Raw genomic sequence first — 16,233 nt, forward strand, 5'->3', positions numbered from 1 at the left:
ATGTCTCCTGGGCAAGCAACTTGCTTGTTCTTGTAATAACAGTCAGTTTGCCTCTATTGTTTTGTATTTTTCCTGGAAGTCTTTCTTTCAAGAAGTATCTTCTTTGCTTCTAACCACTCCAGGCTGATCTGCTCATCCTTTCAAGTGGAAATTTCCCATGTCTGAAAATCTGTATGTGGTTCAGGCTTCTACCTATAGTCTTATGTAATGCAGAGGCTCTGCAGGAAGCCTCCTTTACTGGGCACATTGTAGCCCCATTTTAGGTATTCCAATCTATTATAGACAGAAGATGGACTTACAAGCTTTCTCCCATACCCTTCTTGATGACAGGAAAAAGCTCCGTCACATAACAAGATGGGACAAGGACTTCTGGGGACCTCCTTCGCAGCCTGGTTACTGACCCCTCCACAGGAACACATTGTGGGAAAGGCATTCAATTATTAGGACCCTTGGAGAAGAATAGATAGAATTCAGGGTTCCATGAATTTAGCTGGGGAGAAAAGAAGCATCTTTATTTTCAGTAACCTCTAATCAAAAGGCAACCATTTCTTCTATTAGGAATGTCCAAGATAATCCCCCACGCTCTCAGCTGTACTTGTGACTTTGGTATTCGTGCAAATCACAAAGGTTTTCCTGAAGTAGCAGTTGTTGGCAGATATTTCAAACTATTATTTGTGCTTCTCACTGTTTGGACCTTATAGTAGCTATTTGATGAGCTGATAGTTCTTATTATTTAATGCATAAATAAGTCGTTCATGCTTGCATTATTACTGTTTCACAAACCTGCTTTTTAATACTTTGATATCTACATTCCATTACAACTGGTTTCTTTTACAATCCTATGTATTTTGTTTTATGCATTGAAAAGTTTATGCATTGATGCTTCTGCAAAGGGATCTAGAAGCTTCACCTTAACTGCCCAAATTGTTCAGAGATTGTGTCCGGGAAGCGAAGTGACGTGATGGTCCTACTCTTTAAAAGTTAGCAGCCTAATAGGAGACCGAGACAAATACAAGTGAGCTTCAAACAGTTCATGGGAAAATGAGACCCTTTCGTAGACTCAACAGCACGTAAGATGCACCTTTAAATGTAAGGGGAAAAGTGAAAGCTGAGGACAAGGAGTCCATTTTAAAGCGACCTTTTATATTCATAAGGAGTCCTGGAGGTGCTGTGGTTAAAACGCTGGCCTGCTAGCCAAAAGTTGGCAGGCCAAGCCTACCACCTGCTCCATGGGAAAAGATGTGGCAGTCTGCATCTGTAAAGATTATGGAAGTCTTGGAAACACTGTGGGACTTCTGTGTTCTGCAGGATCATTAAGAGGTGGAACTGACTCAGTGGTACTGGTACTTAAAATTTATTTCATTTTAAATATCCATAGCATCAAAACGGAGCTTGCTACTTAATAGTGGTATTGTTGCTGTTGCTAAATGCTGTTGAGTTGGTTCTGACTCATAACGACCCTGTATAAGGTTTCCAAGAAGCGGCTAGTGGATTTGAACTAACATTGCAGTTGAGGGCTTATCCTACGGCACCGTACCAGGACTCCTGATAGTGATAAGTTGTTAACAAATAGGACCTCAACCATCTCACCTTATACCACTGGTCCTTCGCAGATAGAGGGACCTTGGATGAGTGATGATGAGCTTTCTGTGACTCACTGTCCTCATCTGGAAGATGGGTTTGATAAAACTTTTTCTCACCATTGCTCACGCAATCAGGTGGGATGGTAAATGAACCAGTGCCTGTGTTGATGTTGTTAAATCAGTTCTGACCCTGTATAGAGTTTCTGAGGAACAGCCTGTGGGCTTGAACCACCAACCTTGCAGTTAGCAGTCCAGTGCTTATCCCACAGTGCCACACTAGAGCCTTGTGTTAGTCCTGGCCAACTCCCAGGGACATGTGTGGCTGAGCTGAATCTGCTGACCGTTTTGTTTTCCTGTAGATCTGAGAGTGGTTTTCAGTCTTTAGGGGTGTTTTGCTTGTTCACTATTATTATTACTGTTATTAAGTTAGATTAAAAAAGAACATTACTTTTTTACTGCCTTTTATCTGATGGGCTCTATGTTCATGTTTGTTTAGCAAGATATCCAGAATGTCCTGTGGTGTCTACCCATCTAGTCTTGGCTCTTTCTAGGAACTCTTAAGATATGTTGGCAGGACTATGAGCTACTGTCAAGTCAGTCCCCAAGTGATGGAGTGGAACAAAACACTCCACGGTCTTGTACTATCCCATAATTTGTTGTGGATCAGATCATTGTGGTCTGTAGGGTTTTCATTGGCTGATTTTGGGAACAGATCATCAGAGCTTCCTAGTCTATCTGATGCCCTGCTGAAATCTGTTCGGTATCACAGCAGCACACAAGCGTCCACTGACAGACAGGTGTTGGCTGTGCATGTGTTGTATGGACTGGAAATGGGATCTGAATCTCTTGCCTATTGTTGCTTTGTGCTGTTGAATTGGTTCTGAGACACAGCGACCATGTATAGAGTTTCCAACGATCAGCTGGTGAGTTTGAACCACCAATCTTGCAGTTGAAACTGACCTTGAGGTCGAGTGCCACACCAGGACTCCTCTCTCTGGAAGTGGAGAATGCTGCCCATGAACTAGTGTTGTTGTTAGGAGCCACTGAGTCAGTTCCAACCCGTAGCAACCCTCCGTACAACAGAACAAAACATTGCCCAGCCCTGCACCGGCCTTGCAATTGCTGCTATACTTGAACCCAGTGCTTCTGCCACTGTGCCAGTGCATCTCGTAGAAGGTCTCCCTCTTTATTGCTGTCCCTCCACTTTACCAAGTATGATTTCCCTCTCCAGGGATTGCTCCCTCCTGATAATATGTCCAAAATACGAGAGACGAAGCCTGCTCATCCTGGCTTCTAAGGAGCATTCTGGATGCACTTCTTCCAACATGGATTTGTTTGTTCTTCTGGCTATGCATGGTACCTTTAATATTTTTTCTCCAACATCTTTACTCAAATGCCTCAATTCTTCTACAGTCTTCCCTAGTCATTGTCCAACTTTCACATACATATGAAGCTATTGAAAATACCATGGCGTGGGTCAGGCACACCTTAGTCCTCAAACTGACATCTTTGCACTTGAACACTTTAAAGAGGTCATGTGCTGCCGGTTTGCCTAATGAACTACATTGTAGGCAGGTTTTTTTTTCTTCTGTGATATGATCTGATTTGGGAGAGCTCACGTTTCCAAAATGCCCCTGTGTGTGTATTGGGGGGTGGGGAGTGAGCTCTTTGAGGACCATGCAACCTGCCCCCGCAGTCTCCACCCTGGAGTGGGTGAGCCATCCTGTGGGAGCGTCCAGCGGGTCTGTCTGCCCCTTCTGGTGCCTCAGTAATAGCCCGGATGCCTGGCACCACCCACATAAAAAGGGCATTGTTTGGCCTCCATGGCCCGGGGTGGTGGGTGGAGGAAGATTGTATGCTTCTGTCCCCTGGCTGCCTGCCCCAGTGCACACAGGGGTGGCATGATCCCCAATTGAAGAACGCCTGCCTTATCTTGCCAGGGATTGCTTCATCTCTCTCACTCACACATTTGCTCAAAAGATGCTTGTGTCTACGAGGACTGTTGAGGACCAGGAACAGTCTTTGAAGGTATCCAGCCAACTGAATTTAATTAAACTGCAGTTCCAGAAGCCAGCAGCATTTTCCTCCGAAAGTCACAGAGCTTCTAAAAGTCCCCTGACACTCCCAGGCAACCCATTTCCTGTGTTCAGACCGTGTCATAAAACTGTCCATGAGGTGGTTTCCTTTGATGATGGATCTGGTTGACAAGCCTTTTTTTTTTAAAGCCAACATCCCTGTCTCATCTTTCTTAAATTAGGAGTGCATTCGTTTTGCTTCCAAAAGCTGCAGTTAGAGGACCTTTATTTTTTCAACTTTGTTTCTTTGGTGCTCCAGAGGTTGCCCTCTTTGAGGGTCATACTCCCGCCAGCCCAACATTAGGATGCTGTCACAGTCTGGACTAAATGATGATGGTGTCACTGCACGAAGTAGGGTCAAGTGATGGCTGAGGACTGTTCCTGCTTCCAGGCATACATTCACTCTTCAATAATTGAGCCTTTATTATGTGCTAGGAGCTGGGCTATAACTGGGAGAAAGACAACGTGGTTCCCATCTTCAGGAATTTTCTATAGGAAAGGGAAAACCAAACTCATTTTCACTGAGTCCGTTAGCAGCCCTAGAGAACATATAGAATTGCCCCATCATATTTCCAGGATTGTCGTTGTTACACAGGGCCCCTGTACAGATGAACATTGGACTGCAAACCACAAGGTTGGTGGTTTGAGCCCACCAGTCACTCCATGAGAAAAAGATGATGATTTCTGCTCCCGTAAAGATGTACAGCCTCAGAGACCCTGTTTGTGTTCACTAGGAGTCGGAACCAACGCCACAGCACTTAACAACAACAAACAACAACTGTTCTGGGGGCAGACTGCCACAGCTTTCTTTCCATGGAGCGGCCACTAGTTGGTTAGCAGCCAAGCACTTAACCCATGTGCTACCATGGCCCCCTAGTATAGGGAAAGACAGATAATAAAGATCTACGCAAATCGAGATATGAAACCATTACAGATGGTTATAAGTTCTAAGAAGAAATAAATGTATAGTTAATAGTGTGTGTGTGGGGGGGGGGGCGGGGTGGGATAAGTGAGTAAAGAAATGAAACAGTTACAGATTGTTAAGTGCCAAGAAGAAATAAACAGATTACTAGAGAATAAACCAAAAAAAACCAAACCAAGACCATAGTCATCAACCATTCTGACAACTCCTAGTGACCGTGTAGGTCAGAATAGAACTGCCCATATCGTTTCCTAGACTGTCCTCTTTATGGGAGCAGACTGCTGTATCTCTCTCCCGCAGAGCAGCTGGTGAGTTTGAACTCTTGGCGTGGCAGCTCTTTCAATACCGTGCCCCAAGGAGTTCTGCTAGAGAATAGTGGAGGCACAGTCTTATGGGATAACCATGAGTCGTAACTGACTCAACGCTGCTGGTGGTGTTGATGTGCCGTGGAGTTGGTTCTGACTCATAGCGACCCTGTGTAGGGTTTCTGAGGTTGTAAATCTACACAGAATCACGTAATTGCTGGTAGTTTCAAACTGCTGACCTTAAAGTTAGCAGCCTGACTGGTAACCACTGTGCTACCAGAGCTCCTTATTTTTAGATTAGATCAAAGATAATCTTTCTGAGAAAACTAAAAGCTAAAAGATAAAATGGAGCCAGTTGTGGGAAAAACCAGGGCAAAAATTCCCCAAGGCAGAAGGAATAGCAAGTGCAAAGGCCCTGGGGTGGGAAGAACTTGACAAGTGCTAGGAACTGATAGTAAGTCAGGGTTGCTGAACTGCAATGAACAAGGAAGAGAGTGACAGGAGGTGCAAAGAGACCATTGGGAAGTGTTTGTTGAAGTGTATGCGGGAGGTGCTCTGCATGTGAGTTTGTTGAATGAATGAATGACTTAGAAAAAGTCTTCCATTTGGAAGCCCAGACATCAGAATATTTGGCAATTTCATTCCTATCTGAACTCCTACAGGACTCGTTCGCTCTATAGGCCAGTTAACCCTTATACATATAGGCCTAGCCAGCCCTAAACTAAATACATTGCCATTGCATTGATCCCAGTTCGTGGCAATACATGTTACAGAACAGAACTGCACCATAGGGTCTTACTGCCAGTGATAGTACGGAAGCAGAGCATCAGTCCTTTCTTACGTGATGCCTCTGGGTGGGTTCAAACCACCAATCTTTCAGTGGTTGTTGAGTTGTTAAGTGCCTTCAAGTCAGTTCCAACTCAAAGCGATCCTATAGAGGGTTTCCAATGAGTGGCTGTTGGGTTTAACTGCTGACCTTGAGGCCAGCATTCCAGTGCTGATCCTACAGGGCCATGCCAGGAGTCCTTTCAGTTTGTTGTTTTTGTTGTTATGTGCTGTGGAGTGACCCTGTACAGGGTTTCCGAGGCTGTAAATCTTTACAGGAGCAGAAAGCCTTATCTTTCTCCTGCAGAACAGCTGGTAGTTTCGAACTGCTGACCTTGCGGTTCGCAGCCCAATTAGTAACCACTATGCTACCAGAGCTCCTGGAGCTCCTTAGTAGATGAACGTAAATCATTTGTGACATCATAAATGAGCTCTTAAGAAATGATTATTGGAAGACCCAGCGCGCCTCAAATGTTGCCTAAATCCCAGGGGGTGTCCCAGTCTCATTGGGTTCTATGTAAATGACATCCTTTGGTACACAACATAGAATTAGATGGAATGGCGCCCCCTAGAGTTGTGCAACTGGGAATCTGGTCCCAATTCTGACACTTGAGAGCTGTGTGGCCAGGGCCAAGTTGCATGCTGTCTCTGGGATTCCGTTTCATGTATTTAAAAAAGAACAATGTCACACGTCTGTCCCATGTTTGTTGCCAACTTCCAAAGAAGGAAAGTGAAAACACTTGACTTTTTGTACTTTGTCAAGAATTTCTTAACCCATGGTCCTAGAACGGGCTTCAGGGACAAAGGGCCTTTGAAATTGCTTATTAAGTGTGTGTGTGCACACAGTGAGAGAATAAAAAATCTCTCCTCTGTTTCTCAGAGATCTCTGAACTCTCCTGGTGCTACTATAACTGAAATACCACAAGTAGGGGTGGCTGGGGGCGGGGGTGGGGGCGGAGGGGAAGAGGGAGGCTTTAAAGAGCAGAAACAATTTTCTCACCATTCAGGAAGCTGGAAGTCTGAGTTCAGGATACTGGCTCTAGAGGAAGGCTCGCTTTCTGTTGGCTCTGAGGGAAATCCTCGTCTGGGCTTCAGTAGCCTGAGCTTTCTAGCTTCCTTGGTGACCCCACTTGCTTCTGTCTTCCCCCACGTGTGTGTGTGTGTGTGTGTGTGTGTCCCTGGGTCTAATGTGCTGTTTTTGTAGTTCAGTGTATTTGATTTTAAGACCGATGCTACACTCATTTGCATAATACAGTAAAACCCCAATTCCTAAATAGGATAACATCCAATCCACATTTTTGGTGGTGGTGGGGAAGGACACACCGTTTAATCTGTAAAGAAAGGTACAAGAGGGCATCAAAGAGTTCACGGAAGAATTCCATTTATCCACAAACTTTGTGAAGCCCCTTCAGATGCCTAGAATGTGGAATTGCTATCAGCTCTTAAAATTGCTTCCTTGCTCTTGAATCAAGTTACACATTTGCTTGTATGCTCCAGGCTTCCTCCTTGGAGCCTGTAAGCTGCTGGATGTCAGGGGGCTTCCTTCCTTGACCCTTCCCTCCCCACTCCCCACTCCCTGGCCTCTTTGGGGCCCTCATAACAGGGACAAAGTCCTCACCGCTGCCCAGATAGGAGCCCTGTCAGCGTCTCCTGTGGGCGACAGTGGCTGAAATTACCCAGATTCTTTGTGAGCCAGGGATTGCCTCTCTCCTCTCAGCAGCTAAGATCCTGACCCTGATTGCACAGGTTTTCTGGGCTGCCCCCCAGGACTAGTAGTTAATGGTGGGGATTCCTGGCACTGCCTTAAGGCTGACGAGGAAGGTCTTTTATCTTCCTGCCACCCACAGAAGGCTGACCCTGGGTGGTTTATATAAGTCTGTGTTGCATACACCCTGAATAGCATCCAGCACATTACAGGCACTCAACAAAAGCAATAAATAAATAATGGCCATTTCCAGGTGATCTGCCCACCGCACCCTCTAGGCACACTGTAAGGCCGAATACTCTCATCTTGAGATTCCTAACTGGTTCTCCCAATTCTTCCTGACAAATACTAAGGTTAATGACACCTTGTGGTGGGGTTGTAGCTTTCTTCTCAAGAACTCGGAACACTTGGCTTGTAATTATCTTTTCATCCTTATTTCTGAGTTAGATTTTTTAAAAAGTAGGGGGGCTCCCAGACCCATCTTCTCCCACTAAATCACGGAAACTGAGGCCTTTTCACATGGATGTACAAACAAGGACCCACCTCCAAACCCCGTTCACAAATCTCATCTCTTCCGTAGTAGTTAGGTTTCTACTTCATAACAACTCCATGACAAAGTAATGCTGTTCTGTAGGGGTTTCTAGGCTGTCATCTTTATGGGAATAGATCATCAGATGTTTCTCCCACAAAGCCACTGAGTAGATTTGAACAACTGACCTTTCAGTTAGCTGCTGAGTGCTTAACCACCTGTGCCACTGAACCTCCTTTGATCTCTCCTATTGTTAAGTGCTATCGAGTCAGTTCTAGGGAGCGGCTGGTGAGTTTGAATCGCCTACCTTGTGGTTCACACCCACCGTGTGGTCAAATGTATTATACCACAGAAGTATAAGAACTCCTTGATCTTCTAGAACTATTGAAATCTTTCCTTGCATGGAGGCAAAAAGTATTTCTCATCACCCCTCAGTCAGTTCCTGAGGCTTGAGAAAGCCCCGTTACTTAAGAAGGTACCCACATGAAAGAAGAGGTCTGTGACTCCCAAGGAAGAGAAGGCTTAGAGACCTGTTACCACAGCGTCAAATCAAGTTCTGCCAATACTCCCGAGGGTGCTGTGAGTGGGAACTCTGGTGAGCTTGAATCTGTCTGGAGGCTTTGACGCCCACAACGAAGCTAGGTGATGAGAGGCTATGCAATGGAAAACCAGGACACCCTGCTCCTGGCTCCAGAGAGAGAGTGAGTTTGGAGTTTCTGGGTCTCAGTTGCTTCGTCAATGAAATGGGTTTAATACTATTCACCCCCATGTGCCACATTGGTGGTCAGGAGCAAAAGTGCAAATCACAGATGTGAAACTGCTCTGTGACAGCAACTTGGCTGTGCTGGATAGGAGGTGGGAGCCAGAGGGGAACTCGGAGCTCAGTTGAGCCCATCCTTTCCTAGAAAGGTCTGAGGAAGGGAAATGAGCGTGGGTGGTCAGAAAATACCTCCCTAGCTCCCCCACCAAAACACGTCCATGCCCGATCCCCAGAACTTGTGAGTGTGACCTTATCTGGATAAAAAGTATTTGCCCATGTGACAAAGTGAAGGATCTTGAGATGAGAAGCCAACCTTAGATAAGCCAGGTGAGCCCTCGATGCCGTTACCTGTGTCCTCACACCGTAGAACAGGTGGAAGAAGACCATGTGAAGACAGAGTCAGAGACTGCAGTGATGAGGCCACAAGCAGAAACACCTGGAACTACTGGAAACTGGAAGGGGCAAAGAGCAGCTTTCTCCTAGAGCCCTGGAGAAAGTTTGACCTTGAGTCGCAACTTCTAACCTCCAGGACTGGGATAGAACAGCTCTCTGTTATTTTGAATCACCAGTTTGTGGAAATGTGTTACAGCAGCCACAGGAAACAAATACATGAGGTGTCCAAGCTCCCCTGTCACGCTGGTAGCAAAGCCTGGTGTCCTGGCTCCCCTCCCAGTGTGCCAGCTACCACCCGGCTGGCCTGTTGGAAACCCAACCAAAACCCACTGCTGCTGAGTGGCTTCTGACTCACAGCGACGTATAGGGTTTTTAAGGCTATAAATTTTTACAGGAGAAGGCAGCCTTCTTTTCCTGCTGAGGAGCAGCTGGTGGGTTTGAACTGCCAACCGTGCAGTTAGCTGTCCAGTTCTTATCCTTATGTCTTAGAAAGAGATGTGAGGCTTTGGAACAGTGCACTCACTACCCAGAGAGCCTTCTCTAAAGCGCAGGAGCAAGAAAAGACAGGAAAAGCCACTGAAAACCGCCTTCTGCAGGCACGAGAGAGAAGAAAAGAGGGGTACATTGCACATGCAGAAAATGCATTTTTTTGGATCGGCTGGAGAACAAGTCAGCAGGTACCCTCTGCTGAAGAAGGAGCAGGTTGTGGAGACACACTAGACTCATTCCAGGAGCCAGTCTTGTGCTCCCAGGGCCGTCTCCAAGGCAGCCACCCCTCCCTATGCAGTCCGGTGGAACATAGGCTTTGGAGAATGGAAACTCGAATCTGACTTCAATGTGTCCTAGACATAGTCCAGTAAGGAAGGCCCCCACAGCTGAGTAACTATCCTCCAAAGAGCCCGTAAGAAAAGTCGTGTGTCCAGGGAACCCCCAAGATGGGTTTTTAAGCCAGAGCAACACTTTCACAGAGCACCATCACTTCAGACTGCTCCTTTCCTGGTCAGCCAGTTGCAGAAGTTCTGGAATCTTCCCCCTGCATGCTTCAGGGAGGAACCGGTGGGGGAGCCCTTAGCTACAGTCAGCAGTGCCCATCCACAGAGCTGGCGAGCAGAGATTCCCCCTGAGGTTATAGTCCTGAACCCCCATTTCCTTAAGATGTTTGATAATATCTAAGAAGTTGGCATCAGCGTGCTCCACCATATTCATAGTTACGTTGGCAGGAAAGGCAATACTCATGTATCAACATCTTCTTGCAGACTCTTGTGTATCTGTGAGTCCCAGCTGAACGCTAGTGGTGCCTCAACTTCTTGGGGCCAAGCCAGGCATGTAAATCTGCAGATGGGAATACCCACTAGACCTGGGCTTTCTGCAGGGGGTGCCCACTGTGTGCCACCCTGGGTCTCCAAGGAGGCATGCAAAGGGGTGAGTGATCTGTTGACCCCAGGCTTTCTCAACATTTGGGCTCAGGTAATGCTCTGTTGTGAGGGCTGTCCTGTGCACTGTAGGATGGAGAGCAGCTTCCCTGGCCTCTACTCACTACATACCAGTAGCATTCTCTCACCCTACTCATGACAACAACAACAAAAAGTCGCCCCAAAGCAAAAACAGTTGCTATCAGTCTGTTCCAAGTTATGCAAACCCTCATGCGTCACAGTTGTTGTTGTTGTTAAGTGCCGTCGAGTTGGTTCCGACCCATAGCGACCCTGTACAGGGTTTCCGAGGCTGTAAATCTTTACAGGAGCAGAACGCCTCATTTTTCTCCCACAGAACAGCTGGTAGTTTCGAACTGCTGACCTTGAGGTTCGCAGCCTGATTCATAACCACTACACTACCAGAGGTCCTTTCATGCGTCACAGTAGAGCCTTTCTTCCAAGGTGTTCTGGGTAAACTTGAATAACTGACCTTTTGTTAGTTGTTGAACTGAACCATTTGTACCATCCAGGTGGCCTGTAGACATCGCCAAATGTCCCTCAGTGGTCAAAATTATCCCCAGTTGAGCCCTATTAGTTTTCCCTCCCTGGCATCCCTCTTACCAGTGACAGCAGTGTTCTGTTCACAACGGTGTCTCTATCACATTGCACATTTGTCTTTTGCCATGACTGCTGTTGGTTGGGAAGTAAAAATAATCATAGCAACTAAAATTTTCCACATGCTTGCTTTAATGTGGGCACTTCATTGAAGTCCTAGATCCTTTCTCTACAACAGCCATGCTTACAAGCTTCTTTTAACTTTTTCATTGTGAATTGAGCGAAGGTTTACAGACAAGATCATTGGTTTTACATTTAACAAGCACACACTTCATTTCATCACAATGAGTGCAATCCCTTCCTATTTCCATTCCACCCACCTTCCCATCCCTTCTCAACTGTGTCCTTAGGTAAATGTTGACCTCTTGGTTTTTGGTGTGTGTGTGACTGTTTTCAGAATTTCATAAACAAAGGTACAAAGACAGCCTCGAACAAAATGACTGTGGTAAATGTTGAATCTCCCTTTATTTAATTAATTAATTTTTCACTTTTTGACACACTGTTTATTTCCATATAAAGTATGTGCAAACAGGGAGGCTTCAAAGCATGTTCATATAAGAGCAGTGATTATTTCTTGCTTTTGTTTGTGTGTTTGTTTTAAGTTTTTAATTGTGAATTGAGTGAAAGTTTACAGGGCAGTTCATCATTTTTACATTCAACAAATCATATATGTTGTTTTATTACACAGATTATAATCCCCTCCATGTACCATCAGATAACAATATTTCTCTCTATTCACTTTAGCTTTTTTTTTAAAACACTCGGGTATATATAATAATTTACACCACCAAAGGGCACATTCTGCAAGTCTGCCTCCTGGCTGCCATCTCTTAGTCCCTCTCTTCCCATGAATCTAGAGTCCTCAGCTGCTTCCTCTCTCTATGTCCCCATCTCTGCCTCCATTTCTGGTGTCGCTGCTTCTCTGGATAAGGTCCCACATTCTGCTTGTGCTCTTCTCCCTTGATGGGTCTAGGGTCCTTTGTTTATGGACTGTAAGATTAACTACTCCCTTGTATTTGATACAAAACTTCTACCTTTACAATTGTGACAGTTGCAGTTAGTCATGATAACAATTACTCACTATTGAATCATAAGACTCTTATCCCTATCTTTTTTTTTTTACCAGACCCTTCTAGACAAGATGAAAACTATTCAGTGGGGACTCTTTCTTCCCCCCCACACTCTTAAACTAAACTCCCTCTTGAAAACTTGTAAGCTAGTTGCTTCATGCCTGTATCACCCCTTCATTTTAGGTAGCCAGTGCCTAAGTTGCCCATCCTTATCTACCCTGTGTACAGAGGGGATAGCATTGACACTTGATGTGAAGACTCCTTCCCTCTCTGTCGGTATTTAGAGTTACTACCTCTATGAGTATAGGTCAAGTTCATAAAATTATAGTAAGTTACCCTTGTTTTCTTTATCAAACATTTGTTTGTTCTTTTTTTCTTTTCTTTTTTTATCTCCTCTAGTCGAATTCTGATTATCAAGCCATTGAGGCTAGGTGCCCATTTGGTTTTGAATGAATGACGGTTCCATCTTTCATTGTAAGCAAGCCTTAGTAGTGTTGTGGTCTCCCCTCTATACCTATTTACTGCTAGGCTAACAGTTGTTCCCCTTATATCTACTGTTTGGCTAGAAGTTGAACTACAAGGGTGAGATCCTTTCCAGACCTAAAGGTCGAGGGCCAGTCTCAGATTTTGACCTTAATTAAGCCTATCTTTTTCTTTTTTTAAAAAAATAGTCTTGAGTTTTTTCCATATATTCTGTTGCTCTGTCTGGGACCTTCCAGTGGGATCCTGTTCACAGGGGTTGGTAGTGGTTGATGGGCACCATCTACTTCTTCTGGTTTCAGAATCTTTGAGACTGATATACGCATGTTTCATTACTCCACTGGACTAATTGATTCCAAACATCTTCACTTCTCCTCACTCTTCTTTTTTCCACACCTGGAGAGACCAATGACTGCACCTTAGATGGCCACTCATGAGTTTTCAAGGTCTCAGATGCTACTCACCAAAGTAGGATGTGCAGAACATTGTCTTGGTGGGCTATGTTGTGTCACTTGACCACAGTGTCCCCTGAGCCCCAGCCTCAAGTACTTATTGCCTTCAGATGTTGAATAATATCTCAATTTTGTCATCATTTTGCCCTCTATATTAAGGAGTTCTGGTAGCGTAGTGGTTACGAATCGGGCTGTGAACCTCACGGTCAGCAGTTCAAAACTACCAGCTGTTCTGTGGGAGAAAGGTGAGGCTTTCTGCTCCCATAAAGATGTGCAGCCTTAGAAACCCTGTACAGGGTCGCTATGAGTCAGAACTGACTCCACGGCACATCATAACAACAACAACAACAACAACAACAACATGTTCCACCACATTCATAGCTGTGTTTGCAGGAAAGGTAAATACTCATGTACCAATATCCTCTTTCAAACTCTTGTATATCTATATCTATATATGTTATTGTTCTTAAGTGCCATTGAGTTGGTTCTGACCCATAGTGACCCTGTGTAGGGTTTCCAAGGAGTGGTTGGTGAGCTTGAACCACTGACCTTGCGGTTTAAACCGATTTTGCAGTCCAGCACATTAACCCACAGTGCTACCCAGGGCTCCGTATATATCTGTGGAGTATGTATATATATAGATTCCACTCTTCCTCCCAGGCCCACTCAGCATGCGTCACTGTCCATGTCTTACAAGTTTCTGCATGTCGTTTATGTGCCATTGAGTCCATTCTGACTCATAGTGTCCCTGTTAAGACAGAGTAGAACGGCCCCAGAGCGTTTCCAAAGCTATAATCTTTACAGAAGCTGACTGCCACATCTTTCTCCCACAGAGCACCTGGGAAGTTTGAACTGACGACCTTATTGTTAGCTGCTGAGTGCTTGACCATTGTGCCACCAGGGATCCTTGCTTCTTATGTTGCTGTTATTCATAAGTGCCATCGAGTCAGTTCAGAGTATAGGGTTTCTGAGGAGCTGTTAGTGGGTTTGAACTGCCGACCCTGAGGTTAGCAGTCCAATGCTTATGCTACAGCGCCACATCAGTACTCAGTTCTCCTCTTTGGCTTAATGAATGATAGCATCTCATTCCTGCTGTTATATCCCATACGCTCATTGCATACGGCAGAGGAGCCCTTTCTTCACGGCTGCAAACCATTCTAGCATCTAGACTTCCCACGATTTAATTTCTTTAGCCAACACTGTAGGTCACTTTCAGAGAATGCTCTACACTTCCGGACACCTACACAAACTTTCTGAATCACCTCAGCCAATAATTCAGCATACTTTTTCTGAGCACTTGTGTGCTCGAAGGGAGCTCTGGTGGTACATGGGTTAAGTGCTCAGCTGTTAACCTAAAGGTCAGCGGCTCAAACCCACCAGCTGCTCCCTGAGGGAAAGCTGTGGCTGTCGGCTTCCATAAAGATTACAGTCTTGGAAACCTGATGGGGTAATTCTCCTCTGTCCTGTAGGATGATGAGGAGTGGGAATCAACTCCAGGGCAAGGGGGGTGCGAGACATTTTGCTGGGTCCTGGATATAAAGCAGAGAACGAATCCAAAGTGAGCTGGGAGTGGGGGTTCAAAACATAATTGCAATTTAATTTGCATTAATTGAGGGCCTAGGGTGTCGCTGAGGCTGTCCTGTGTGCTATATGATTTCATGTGAATGACTATGCGGTGGGTGGTCATTATCACTCACACTTTGCTACTAAGAACATCAGGGCTTGGAGCATTTCAGTGACTCAGCCAAGGTCAGTCAGGGGATAGAGCTATGACTGGGGTGCAGGTCTTCTGAATACAAATGCGGGACTCGGCTTTGGCACACTTCCTCCTTTAGTCTCAATGGAATTTGAACCCAGTGTGTCAGAGTTGGAATTGGAACCCTCAGGAACAAGCTGGGTCCCTAAAGACTCTTCCTATTGGCATCTCATTTAGATTCTTCAGTCAGCTCAGCATCATTGGGTGCATGCATCCTCTGTGCCTGGCATTGTGCTACTGTGTGGGATACAGATGAACAAGAGCAACCAGGTGTCTGTGTTCACATCATGGGTTGAAGGTACACCCATTCCCTAACCCCCGGGACCTGTGAATTTGAGTTTACTTTGGAAAATAATCTCCGCAGATGTGATTAAATTGAGGACCTCAAAGTGAAATCCTCCTAGATTATCTGGGTGGACCCTAAATCCAGTGCTGAGTGTCCTAATAAGGAACCAAAGAGAAGACACAGAGAAGAAGGTCATGTGAAGACAGAGGCTGAAGTGATGCAGCCACAAGCCAAGCACCTGGCTCCAGAACCTGGAAGAGGCAAGGAGGGATCTTCCCCAAGAGCCCTTGAATGCCTCCGGAACTGAGAGAGAATACATTTCCATGTAGAAAGCCACCCAGTTTGTGGTCATTTTTTCCTGCTTGTTGTTGTTGTTGTTAGGTGCCATCAAGTCAGTACTGATTTATAGCAATCCTATGCACAACAGAATGAAACACTGCCTGGTCCTGGGTCACCTTCACGATTGTTGCTATGCCTGAGCCCATCGCTGACGTGACTGTGTCAGTCCATCTCATTGGGGGTCTTCTTCTTTTTCTTCGACCTGCCACTTTACCTAACATGATATCCTTCTCCAGCGACTGGTCCCTCTTGATAATGTGTCCGCAGTATGAGAGATGAAGTTTGGCCATCCTGACTTCCAAGGACACTCTGGCTGACTTTATCCAACACAGATCTGTTCTTTTGGCAGTTCATAGTATTTTTAATATTCTCCTCCAACACTATAACTCAAATGTATCAATGCTTCTTTGTTCACTGTACAATTTACACATGCATATGAGATTATTGAAAATATCATGGCTTGGATAAGGCGCACCTTAGTCCTCAAACTGACATCTTTGCTCTTCAACACTTTAAAGAGGTCTTTTGCAGCAGATTTGCCTAATTGCCTAATGCAATATGTCATTTGGTTTTTTGACTGCTGCTTCCATGAGTGTTGATGGTTGATCCGAGCAAAATGAAATCTTTGACAACTTGAATCTTTTCTCCATTTATATGCATGTTGTTTATTGGTCCACTGGTGAGGGGTTTTGTTTTCTTTACATTGAGATACAACCCATCCTGAAG

Source organism: Chrysochloris asiatica, unplaced genomic scaffold, assembly GCF_000296735.1.
Source record: "Chrysochloris asiatica unplaced genomic scaffold, ChrAsi1.0 scaffold00078, whole genome shotgun sequence".
NCBI classification, from domain to species: Eukaryota; Metazoa; Chordata; class Mammalia; order Afrosoricida; family Chrysochloridae; genus Chrysochloris; species Chrysochloris asiatica.